The sequence below is a fragment of the Megascapheus bottae genome, chromosome 7, assembly GCF_031878675.1.
Source record: "Megascapheus bottae isolate mThoBot1 chromosome 7, mThoBot2.hap1, whole genome shotgun sequence".
NCBI classification, from domain to species: Eukaryota; Metazoa; Chordata; class Mammalia; order Rodentia; family Geomyidae; genus Megascapheus; species Megascapheus bottae.
Window position 1 is genome coordinate 63051145 of NC_143515.1, and position 13527 is coordinate 63064671.

Consider the following 13527-nt stretch of genomic DNA (forward strand, 5'->3'; position numbering starts at 1 on the left):
TTAAGTTAAGAAATTCTTTATGCTTATGTATTAAGAAGTCAGGAGCAAAGGACCTAAGGCTAGATCATTTGTTCAAAGCAGCCATTACAATGCAGGCTTATAGCATGTGGTCCCCAAACAGATGCTCTGTTTCAATTCATGGCATCTGCTCTCCAACAATGTGGTGCTGGCTGAGTCTTTCTCTTGTTAGTGGGAAAGTCATTTTTCCAAAAGTTCCACCGAGTGAACTTCTACCTTCGTCTCATTGTCCAGAACTATAGTGCATGGCTAATGTGGGCTGCTAGACACCTAGGAAATCAACTTTTCAACTGGATGGTCAACAATGGGATTGTGTTATTAAGAACCAGCCCTGAGACAGGCAAGGATTCCCCTTCCCCCTTCCTTTAGGGCTTTGCTGTAGGGTCCTGGATCTCCACCAGCACCCAGCATTTGAAGAGATGCTTAAGGGCCCCACTGTCTGATGCATGAATGAAACTAACTGCCTCAGGATCTCTCATCATCATCTAATTTCTCCTCTCATGTCCTCTCTGTCCCCTTCAAGAAGGGAGTATGTTGACTGTTTGAGAAGCAGCAGAGACCATAATGCATGGGAACCAAAGCTACCATGTCTCTGTGGCCACACTGTCACGTCTGAGACAGTAGCTTCCAGGACATTGACTCCATAGTCAGCTGTCCCCTCACTGTCATCTGATAGCTAAGGCCCTGATGTGGTCTTGGCAAGGAGCTGTGAACAACCACCTGTAATACAGTACTGCCTCAGGCTCAGGCCTTTTGGATACTGGATGTACTGTACATAGGAAAACCAAACAAGGCCTTTTCCTATTCTCTATTCCCTATTCAGCATACCAGATGCCCTGACACTGTCTGCCTACAGAGAGCATCACATCTCTCAAGCTGGGACTCATACCCTGAAGATTTCTCTTGACTTTAGTTTCCAATCCCAAGTTCCAGGCTTATGTTTCTGACCCATAGGCTCTAAATCAAGGTCTCAATGACCTCTTCTTTGGGTCAATATGTCAGAAAGATCCACAGAATTTAGGGGAATGCCTTCAAAGGGTATTATAAAGGATAGAGGTGATCCTAGACATAGAGGAGAAAAGGGGAGTCAGGTAGGAAGAAAAGTAGACCCTCCCAGTCCTTACCAGCCACATCACCCTCCAGGGACCTCCATGTGGTTAGCTATCCAGAAACTTACCAAGTTCTGTCCTTTGGGAGTTTAATGGTGGTTTACTCAGCCCTTCTCTACCACCATAGGTTGAAATCTCATCTATAATCATGCATTGGTTTTCCCAATGACTGGTCCACTTCCTGAAGCTATCTGTCAGTCCCAGTTGTCATTCATCTCATTAGAATTCAAAGGACACTTTTATTAGATATAAAGCATTCCAAGAGAGCTCAAGGATGTCTTTCACAATATCACAACAGGCTATAACTCACTATGGCAAATGCTCATGAGAAGGGAATGGGGAGAGTCTCCACATTTCCATTATTCTGATGCAGACTTAGGGTGAGTCTGAGAGACTGGTCCTTGAAATCCCACCCAGAAATACCCAGGTATCCCTGCAACCAAAGAATACCAATATCCTGCATGGCTTCCTTAGCGATGGCAGGACATCATGAGTCACCCCCAAATCAAGTTCATGAGGAATGCAAATGAAGAAGCTATTAATCACTTTCCAAAAGTACTCTTCACTTTGTGAGTTGTACCAACAATTCCTTTAAAAGGCAACATCCTGCTTCGCATGCAATTCGTCTTTTTCAAATGGCACCCAGGAGCTTTCAGGAAGACAGCTAGGGAGCCAAGTGAAGAAAACCTGGGCTGTGGGTTCTTCTCTTACTCAGCCATCACCACCACTGCCTGCAGCCCCAGAGTTACCAGATCCCTACTCTATGTGACATTTCAGAGAGGCCCTCCTAAATGAGGTGGTAGCCCCAATTCCATTTCTTCTTCCAGGATATCTTAGAAACTACAAAGAAACTCCATCACAAAGTGCCCCCTGGAGGAACAGTGTCCATGCCCAAACCAAGTGATATACTGTTCACTGTAGATCTGAGATCTCCTTCTTCTCCTCACCCCCACACCCAGCCATGGTCTTAGCACAAATATCTAAAAAGGCCAGTATTTTAGGGGCTGCCGATGAAAAGGAGGAGGAGAGGAGAGAGGAAAGAGAGCAAAGTTTCCAGGAAAAATGAAAATTCCCCCCATTAAACATGCTTTTATTTTTAATAGAAACTCCAAGAAAGGCATTTTTTGGTCAGTGTCTACAGGGTTCTCCAGGGCTCTGACTTACTTGAACTGTAAGAAAGAATGACAAACATAATGGACATATACCCTGGGCTTTCTCGTGGTGGAATTGACTTTATATATATTCTATATCTTCATGCTCTTAGATCCGATCTTGGGGGGTGGACAAACATGGTCATTATAGCTCTAATTTGATCTTTCTTTGTGTGTAAGGCTAGTGAGATGAGCTGCACAGGTGACTGGAAGCCCTAATCTGGACTAATACCAATAGAGCCAGGCATCAGGGGGAATGGCTTTGGTTATAACAGCCTTGTATAAGAAGCTGTGATCATGTCTGACTTTACTAACAAGTAGGGGTGTGTGTGTGTGTGTGTGTGTGACAGAGAGAGAGAGACAGAGAGACAGAGACAGAGACAGAGAGAGACAGAGACAAGACAGAGACAGAGAGACAGAGAGAGACAGAGGCAGAAATGGAGGGGAACAGGGAATAAATTCTATCTTTTCTTTAATCTCACAAAATTCTATACTTCTATAAGGAAATCATTGAGCCTAGCATAGAACCAATAAATTCTGGAATTCATTAAATTCCTTCATAACTACAGAAGGCTAATATTAAAGGCTGTCACAGCATAGGAAGGGTGATAAATCACAGCCTTGCTTGAGTTATGAAGTCTATAGTAAAATAGACCTAAAACATATGAGACATCAAGAGACCATACAGCCCCCCTTCTTGAGGACAAGGGATAGGGATTGGGGAAAATCGGTAAGAACCAGTAAGGGTATAAAGAACTCTGTTTTGGCCCCCAAAGCAGCCAGAAAGCCAAGGGGAAAAAAAAGAGGAGAGCCAGAAAACAAGAATGAACAGCACAATTTCCTCGGGCTTGATTAGATCAAGCAAAAGGATTTTATCAAGAAAGCATTTTGTATCGGGTCCTGTTTTTGTTTGTTGGTTGGTTTGTTTTTCTGCAGGAACACTGATTGCTGCCAATGTTCTTGTCTACTAATTTTAAAAAGAACGAGTTTTACACACTACACTTAAATTGAAATAGAATTTTAAATGATCTGCAACAAAAAGTGGACACCAAGAAAGATAGCAAATTTGTCATAAAAGTAGAAAGGTGAAAAAAGTCCTCAGATCAAGGCAAACAATTGACTCTATAAGGAAATTCAAGGACAGCTACTGGGCTGGTTATTAAACTTAGCTCTGAGAGTCAAAGAAAGCAGTCAAAGCAAAGAAATCACTCAGATGATGATCTAGATCTCATTGTCTGATAAAAGAGAACATTCCTCACTAAAAGACATATTGGACAGGTGCCAATGGCTCAGGGTTGTAGTTCTAGTGACTTAAGAGGATAAGAATGGAGGATTCTAGTTCAAAACTAGCTGGGGCAGAAAAGTCTGCAAGACTTATTTACCTCTCAGAAAAGGTATGCATGAGTTGGGAGTGGTGGCTCACACCTGTAATCCTCGCTACTCAGGAGGCTGAGATCTGAGGATCTTGGTTCAAAGCCAGTCCTGGCACTAAAAGTCTGTAAGTCTCTTATCTCCAGTTAATCACCAGAAAACCAGAAGTGGCACTGTGGCTCAAGGGGTAGGGTGGTAACCTTGAGCTGAAGAGCTCAGGTACAATGCCCAGGCCAAGCGTTGAAGTCCCACACTGACAAAAAAAAAAGAAAGAAAGAAAGAAAAAAGAAAAGCTTAGCAGAGTACCTGAGTTCAAGTGCCAGTACTGACACAAAAACAAACAAACAAAAACTAATTATTTTTGACATAGTATCTTAGTTTTTGCCCATTTGACCTGGTACCTCACTCCATCTGGTCTCAGTCTTTCGCTCATGTAGCTGAGAAGACAAGTGCATGTCACTGTGCCTAGCCTACTGGTTGAGATGGGGGCCTTATGAACTTTTTCCTCTGGGTTAGTCTCCAAACATAATCCTCTTGACTTTTTAAATGCCTTGATCACAGTATGCAAAACAGTTCTCCAAAGAATATGTGGATAGATTGTCTTCATTTAGTCCAATGAGAGGACATCTGGATTGATAGCTAGGAGAATTGCCATAGACTTTGGCAAAATGTTTACAATAGTCTCCCCTAATAAATGCTAAGATCTGGGTTGGAAAATAATATACTAAATGTGTCCCCAAGTCACACAAATACAAAATTAGAGGATGATTTCATGAAACAGGTGAAAGTCTATATATGGGTTTAGAAGTTTCCATGAGAATCTCCAGATTGTGCATTTGGTGTCTTACACTTCCCTAATTTTTATTAATGGTGTGGAAGAAGACATGAAATGTAGCTTTATTGGGTCTGCAGATGGCACCAAGTTGGGAGAATTCATTAATATAATAGATAGCAAAGCTGAAATCCAGAATGTTCTCAACAAGCTGTGCCCAAACCAAAAGGATGACATCCAGTCAGGATGATGATAAACCACTGCCATTGCATTGTCATGGCTGCTAATAGACTATGCAAGTTCCTAACAGAAAAATCTCATTTGGGTGGCACTTTACATGAAAGATATCTGGTTAATTCAGTTGCCCTCCAGCTTAATATGAACTAATAGTTTCAAGTTGTTGCTAAATAAATGAATTCAAATTCAGGCAGCATTTATGGAAGCATTTAGATTTGTGTCTATGAAATGATGTTCCTGGAAAATTTGGAAGTCAAGAGCTTTTAGTAATTATCCAATAAAATAAAAGGGATTTGGTTTTAGGGCTAATGGTACTTGGGAAATTTTATGTTATACGAAATTTCACTGCTGGCTAAGGAGCTTGGCAAATGGAGAAAAGAAACCATAGATACACCAAGTGTCCTACATTTAGCTGATCACAAAGCTCCTGCAGAACATCTTCCTTAGAACATAATTTGGGGAAATGTTGCCTGAAAAGTAGAAGCAATGGACCAGGTGTACTCTGTTTAACCTACCTATATCTCAAGTAATGCATTCAAGCCACATGGATATGCCTCCCTGGACAGTATAGATAGTCAAACTTGAACCAAATAATCCAAGTAGGAAGACAGTTTGCCAGAAAGTCACAGAGCTGAGAGCCAGGAAAGCTTCGTTCCTGGCATGTCTTGAACTGCCCAGTCTCTTTGCTTTTCTGGTCTCTGAATGGGGCAGCCATGACCCTGTCACTAAATGAAAGACTCAGGTGCGGGGGGCGGGGGAGTATTCTCCAAAGGCTTGATAAGCCCAGAGCAAAGATTGCCATGCATGAGACCCATCTCATCCCCATGGTCAGGACACAAGATTCATGTTACCCAGGGCTACCACTGATCACTTATAAGCTGGAGCTCTGACCTCAACACAACCTGTATTGTCCCTGTCTTCCCCACACCAGTCCTACCTGTAGAACAACTTCAAAATGTGGAGAAATCCACTTCCAGTTACCTCCATCCAGACTAGTCCAGACTACCTTGGACTCCCTGCCTGATTCTTATCTCATAAATGACCCCCTCCCCACCAAGAGTTGGCACTGGGTGTGTCAGGCTCTTGGCTCTCAGATGGCAATGGGCGTGCCTGGCTTTCTTTACGCTTGCTTCTGGCTCTTTGCCGGAGGCTTTCCACAGGCAAAGGGGTATTAGGCAGGATAGCTGAACTGCACTCAGTTCAGATAAGAAAGACAGGTAAGCATGGAGGAGCTGATGATTGTGGGCCTGAGTGCCCATTTCTCAAAGCAGAGGGACATGGGAGATTTGAGGCTCTGAATTGATTTTTAAAACAGTGGTACTCCCCATGTGCAGAGGCCTGAAGAAAAGGGTCTATAGGTAGCAAAACTATTGATTACTATAATCATAGCGAACATTTATTGAGGGCTGGCACATCTAGGCTCGTATTTAGTCTTTGATAACACCAGGCTATAATCTCCACTCTACAGAGGAAGAAATTGATGCTCCAACAAATTAAGAAACTTTCCAGAGTTTTAAATCCAGGACTTCTAGCACCATAACAGTTCTTCTTGACTATTAAGTGGATTGCCTCCTGCTTTAGAGGCCAGTAACCTCCTTGATAAAAACAAGATCTTCAAGCTGGCAGTCTGTGTATGTGAGGAGGAGGAAGAGGACAAAATGAATAGATTAAATAATTAAATGACTTTAAGTGAGCTCTAGTAAAAACTTCTCAATGCTATCAGGATTCAGATCGTTGAAGTACAGAGGTCTCTGATGATTGGAGACACGGGTATAAAACCCAAGCTCCAGGGCAGAAGCTCTGTTCCTTGATGGAATTGTGGCTGGGATGATGGCTGTCAGCCAATGCCCTCTGCTAGGGCAGCACCGCTCCCTGCACTCACTTGGTCAGCTTTGTCCCTGTGATGCTGTGAAGAGAGAGTATGAAGGTCTAGAAAGAGGAGAGACTTCCTTTGTGCATCCCATGGCTACTTACCTGACCCTAGCTCAAACCTGAGGGTAGCTGCCAGTCCAGAAACAGGCAACACTGTGAGTTTGGAGACACTTTGAGGATGTGTGCCTATGTGCTTGTGTAACAGCTGGGTCTATTCACATCAGTTCATACCCTGCCTTACTCCATTGACTGACAAAATTTTGAGATAGTTCACTTATATAAGTAGAGCTCTATGATTCCCTCTATGACTCATGGGAGGAGCTGTGCGCAGGTGTGCACACAAGTACATGCATGCACGCGCGCGCGCGCGCACACACACACACACACACACAATCTTCCTTTTTGCTATATTTTCAAAGATGTTTTTCAAACCCAAAATGTAAAAGGGATATACTTTTAGAATCCAGAAGTAAGAATTTCCCGTAGGAGTTAACTCACATTGACTTTAGGTAGAGATGGCCATTGCAGGACCAGGCTCTTGTGAAAGAGACAAATTCTGGGGCTTCTTCATTTTCCTGAGTTTGGAATTTAATACTTCAGTCATTGCACTTCAGTCATTCACCAAATATTTGCTGAGCTCTTGTTTCATGCCAGGAACATATGAAGGGCACTTGAATTGAGGAAACTCTGGCCTAGCATGCTCTTCTCAGAACAACAACAAGAGTACATTGTGAACATCGATACATAAGACCTCTGAGACTCATAGTCTTATTCACGCCAATGGCCTAACCTACTTCTACAGACTGAGAATAGGTGTCTCTTCTCTGATTGCTTGGCCATCAGCAGAGCGTGGATGCCAAGATGGATGAGGACCTAGGTCCAGCGGTGAATTCTAGTTCAGGCAGTCAGGAGAAGCCATCTACAGAGGACATTATACAGTGGTCACTGCAGGAAGTGGTGTCAAAGCTGAAATTTCAAAGATAAGAAGGAGCCAGGCAGGAAGAGTAGAGCGTAGGAAAGGCCTGGGGTAGATGGAACAGTATGTGCAGTCCTAGGAGAAGCCCGAGAATGAGAGGAAGCTGGCTAAAAATAGTTTCAATAGGGTCAGATCAGGCAGGACTGACAGGCCAGAAGCATATCTCATTAAAGGGCCGGCCTAGCCTTTTTCTCTGTGTGGACGTGATGTTCTCTCTTGTCTGGGACCTTTGCCTGACTCGCATGCAATCCTTTATACATAGTAGGTGCTGGAAAACTATGAACCAATGCTACACTATGGTTAGGAGAAGACAAATATGTGCATAATGCCACTTGCTTGAGGTTACTGAAACTCTGTGCCTCATGTGAGGCTAGTTCCTGTCACTACAAGGATGATGGAGTCCGGAGTTAAGTCACCTGCTGTTCTTCTGCCACATTTCCTCTGTTTCAAGTGCTTAGAAAGACCCTAGTTAAAAAAAAAAATGCAAATTTCTTCCTTCAAATCCAATGAAATGGATCTCCAAGGAATTGGAACTCTTACCATGAGTATCCTCTCAGGAGCCCCAATATTCCACATGAAGGTGAAAGTAGGGTTCTGTTGGAAGAACAATGGAATCATTTGAGCCCATACTGAGTTGCTTAGCCTCATACCCACTGGTTCAAGGATCAGCTTCAGATCCCAGGCAGTCTTGTAATGGCAGATTCTAAGGTAGGTAAGTTTCTGTTGTCTTGTCACTGAGGAACTCCCTCAGCCCAATCAGTCTCCAGCAAAGCAATGTGCTGGCACAGGAGGAGAACCGAACTGGAGACTTAAGTTGTAGCCACAGCACTAAAGGAGCTGTGGTACCTTCGGTAAGTCATATCAAAGTCTGGGTTCTCGGTTGATCTTATGTGGGAAATGAGTGGGCTTGTCTGGGCTAGGTGGTTGCTATGCTCAATCAGGAGACCTTGAAGGCCAACAAATTCTCAAGGGAATGGCCGCCATCTTGGTTGGGAGCTTTCGCTAACACTGTTGACATTTCAGCAATATCTTCTTCATCAATATCGTTATTTGGCTGTATTGGTGTCATTTCTCTTGAGATCCCCTCAGTGTGAGTTAGAGATATTGTTTATCATTCTCATCTCTCCCTATCAGATCAATGAGCCTGTAAATGTAAACTTGTGGAATATGCCCTAATGGATTCCTACTACCCAGTCTGTTGGGAGCCAGAGTGGAATCAAACTGTCCTTTGATTTGCATCAGATAATTGCTTTATTGCTTTATTGTTTTTTGGCCTTGTTCTGTTTAACTGATCTGAGATTTACCATATGAATGTAACCCCCAACAGTTTCCTGATTTACCATCTGGATGTAACACCTGGCAGTGCCCTGGTTTCAAGCAAGTATATAAGCCTTGATTTGGAAATAAACTGGGCTGTAGTCTTAAGCTCACCGTCTTCTTGGGCTGCTGACTTGGGCTGTGGTCCTCCCGAACCCCATCTGTTTGTCTCTCTTCTATTTTTTCCTAGTCCCTGCCCCCTATTTCAGGAATCCTGGTTCGCTGCTGGCTGACCCTGGCACCAGTCCATTTTGCACACTTGCACATGGCTGGTGTGAGCATGCTAAATTGAGTTCAGGGGGGAAAAATCTCATTGAGAATCAAATAAAGAACCAGCCAGTATCTTGGCTGTCATCACTCAGACACCAAGAGAAGTTGAGGTTGATTGTATTTCAGGTTGATTTATACTTACTACCAGGTGGTGTGGTCCCTCTGGCTAAATCATCCATTAATGTCCTATCTCCACAGCTTCCCAGGAGTGCGGGGAAGAGAACTGAAGTCAGCTGAGTCTGAACTGATCATCATTTGCTTTCATCTTGTGTCCAGTGGCTAATGATTCCTTGTCCTCCTGAGAGGGCTGGAGCTCTGTCTGCATTCATTGAGGACTTTGCCTATGACCCAAGGGTAGCCTTTGGCTGAGATCAGTCACTGTTCTTCAGGACCATGTGCCAGGCATTAGTCTCTCTGTGTGTATGTGTGTGTGTGTGTGTGTGTGTGTGTGTGTGTATGTGTGTGTGTGTGTGTGCACTTGGGCATGAACTCAGGGCCTGGGCACTGTTTCTTAGCATTTTTTCCCTCAAGGCTGGAGCTCTGCCACTCATGTCCTACCACTTGAACCACAGCTCTACTTCTGGCTTTTTGTTAGTTTAGAGATGAGAGTCTCATAGATTTTCCTGCTTAGGCTGGCTTCCAACCACCATCCTCAGATCTCAGCCTCCTGAGAAGCATGAGTTACCAGCATTCAGCAAGCCATCACTTTTGAAGATGGGAAAGTTTTTCCTTGGTAGCCATCTGTTTGAGATGGTAGTAATAATTGCTTTGGGTTTATTAAGTTTGGAGTCCTTCCATGAGGACTCATGTCATATGCAGAGATGGTCCTCCACTTAAATGACCTTCCATATGCCAAGTGTTATCACATCTGGAATAGCGGTCTATCTTCCACAGTCTACCGAGAGAATGCCCTAGCTATAAACGATTGAGGTGAGGCTAAGTTTTGATGTCTGGAGATGGTGTTAGGATATAGCTAGTGTGCTTTCAAGAAAATAGAATGAAGAGGCACTGGTAGGATCCAGCTGGAAGGCATTGCTCTGTCATCAGAGGCCACCGTGGTCTTCTGTGGACCATCTCCAGATGACTGGATTTGGGAAACCAAAACACCTGCGTCTCTGAGATCTTCTTGCTTGATGTTAATGTGTTTAGTTGACCTGTGAACCATTAGCTTCATTTCAAGTCAGTGCAGAAATTCTCTGCGAATGTCCTACAAGAATAAAAACATCAATGCTAAATGGTAGAGATAATCAGTGATGCTTGGAATGCCTGCTGTGTTTCAACTAGTATGATCAGATGTATATCATTTCCACCAACTCAGAACCAAGTTCAAAACTACATCAAAAGCCATTGTCCCAAGTCCATCCATTTTCCTGAATTTACCACCTCAGAGCTGTTGTACCTACTCTGTATATTATTATTAATTATTATTATTATTATTATTGAGACAGTCTGCTATGCATCCCAAGATAGCTTCCAACTTGTTATTCTCCTGCCTCTACCCCCCAAGGCGCCGAGATTATGGGCATGTACCACAGCACCAGACTCACTCTTCTATTTACTCTTAATTTACACACAATTCTATCAAATGGGGCTATTTAGTTTCCAAGTCCATCGCAGATTAAAGGAAGCAGCTGTACAAGAGAACCAGAGTGTCCACTGGCAACAGAGCTAAGGAGATTTGACAGCCTGACAGATGGGCCCAGCACAGAAGAATGGATCACTGTCGAAGCGTTTTCATGGAGGTGAAAAAGTATTTTACTTAGAAAAATACTCTTCATTTATTCTAAATGATGAAATGTTAAATGGTTTGACATAAAGTGCCACATATATGAGGAATTGCTGATTTTATAAATGGAGTAGTTATAGTTTGGGTTTTTTTTTTTTAGTTGTTGTTGTTGTCTCTGAGACAGGCTCTCACCATGTAGCTCAAGTTGATTTCAAACTTACTCTACTTTTACCTCAGCCTTCTGAGTTCTGCATTAAAGGAGTAAGCAATCATACTCAGCTAGTCGCAGTTTTAAAAGAATTTTGTCTATTCATTTATTAGCCTCTTGGTCTTTGTGTTCCTCCATTATATTTGCTTTAATAAACTAGTCATTGGCTTGACCCATCACTAACAGGCTATAGGAAGATGAGACTATTTATGCCACTTTCTCCATTTCTGACACTCACATGACAATGCACTAATTATGTTTGATGAAGATGGATCAGTTTTCAAGTTAACGAAGCCTGAGGGAGCCCCATCTGGCTTTCCATGGTCAACACTGACATCCAATGCCTGCCATGTGCCCCTTTCCCTCTTTCAAATCTGCGCATCACTGGGGCAACTCAAAGGTGACCTGTGCTCTGCTGACCTCCCCCTGCAAAGGTTAGTACTAGAGATCCACCCTCCCTCCATCATCTCCTCTCCCTCATCTCCCCTCCCTCATCATCTCCCCTTCCTTTTTTTTTTTTTTTTTGCCAGTCCTGGCCTTGAGCTCATGGTCTGAGCACTGTTTTTGGGCTTTCTCAAGGCTAGAGCTCTACCATTTGAGCTACAGTACCACTTCTGAGTTTTTCTATGTATGTGGTACCGAGGAATCGAGTCTGGGTCTTTGAGCGTGCTAGACAAGCACTCTACCACTAGGCCAAACTCCCAGCTCTCATCCCCTTCCTATCTCCTGTCACTTCAGGCAGAGGCAAGCAGAGGTCTGGGACAGAATAGACTAGATAAAGGTGACGGCAGGGTGAGGGTGAGGAAAAGAGACATTGGCAGTTAAGCGAAGCCTAAAAACTACCTTGATTATGAATTAGGGATGTGTGCAATCACAGAGGGGCAAAATATCAGTCCTGGGGTGTTGAGGCAAGATGGAATTCAGAAGGTCAGGCCATTCGCAAGTCCAACCCAAGCAGACCAATCACTTCTCACCTGTCAGACTCTCTGAAGGAAAAATAACCATTATAAAAGAAAATGATGGGCTGGGAGTTTGGCCTAGTGGTAGAGTGCTTGCTTAGCAGGCATGAAAACCCAGGTTCAATTCCTCAGTACCACATATGGTGCTGTGGCTCAGGTGGTAGGGTTCTAGCCTTGAGAAAACCCTCAGGCCCTAAGCTTAAGCCCAAGACAGGCAAAAAAAAAAAGTAATTTTTTTTTTAAAAAGGAAAGAAAATAACAAGCTGAGGGTCACTGGCTCGCTCAAGCCTGTCATCCTAGCTACTCAGGAAGCTGAGATCATGGTCTGAAGCCATCTGAGACAGGAAAGTCTGTGTGATTCTTATTTTCAGTTAACATCCAGAAAACCAGAAGTGGTAGCCTTGAGTGGAAAAGCTCAAGAACAGTGCCCAAGCCCTGAGTTCAGGACCCACAACTGATCACACACACACACACACACACACACACACACACACACACACACACAACAGTAGAAGAGAAGATTGAGGATTATAACCTCTACTATATTTTAAAATCCATTTTTCTTCTTTGCTTATTTCATGCTTTTTAAAAATACAAATTCAGTCACCCTAAAGAAACTTCTGGATTTCAGGTGGTGCCCTGAGCAAGGCAGTCAGCAGCCAACTGTAAATAGCACTGCTTTTCCAGCTGTCACCATGCTGGGTTGAAGAAATGACTTTAGCCTCCAGGGTTTTCAATCTCATGTTTCTCCCAATGAAATATATGTATTTATAATAAGGAAAAGGAGGGAGGGGGCCACATGAGCTGCATGTAGATAGAAGTGGGCCAGCTCGGCCTGACTCCATGGGGAAGAAAGATGTGTGTCCTGAGGTCAAAGATCTTCAAAGTCCAATAAGAATAAAAGTTAGGAGTGGCTGGGAAGGACTATTCCAGCAGTGTGAAATTAGACTTTGGTTTATTCATTTGTAAAATAGCACTGACAGCCCCAACATCACAGGGTCATTACGGAGATTAAATAATGCCAGTACACTGCAGGCACCAGTAAATGAGGCTCTCCTGTGGCTTTTTAATGATTATTATTACTTATTTTTATTTTTTTGTCTTTGAAGTGACCCCTCTTCTGGAATACTCAAGGAGATTTATATAGATATAGATATACACCCACACATATATATGTGTGTGTGTTCTCTTCCTCCTCCCCCTCCTCTTCCTTCCCTCCCCCTCTCCCCTGCTTCCCCTTCCCCCCTTCTTCCCCCTCCCCCTTTCCCCCTCCTCCTCCTCCTCCTCCCTCCTCCACCTCCTCCTCCTCCTCCTCCTCCTTCCTCCTCCACCTCCTCCTCCACCTCCTCCTCCTCCTTCTCTTCCTCCTCCTCCTCCTCCTCCTCCTCCTCCTCTTCTTCTTCTTCTTCTTCCTCTTCTTCTTCTTCTTCTTCTTCTTCTTCTTCTTCTTCTTCTTCTTCTTCTTCTTCTTCTTCTTCTTCTTCTTCTTCTTCTTCTTCTTCTTCCTCTTTCCATATCCCTTCTCTGAACATATCATACCT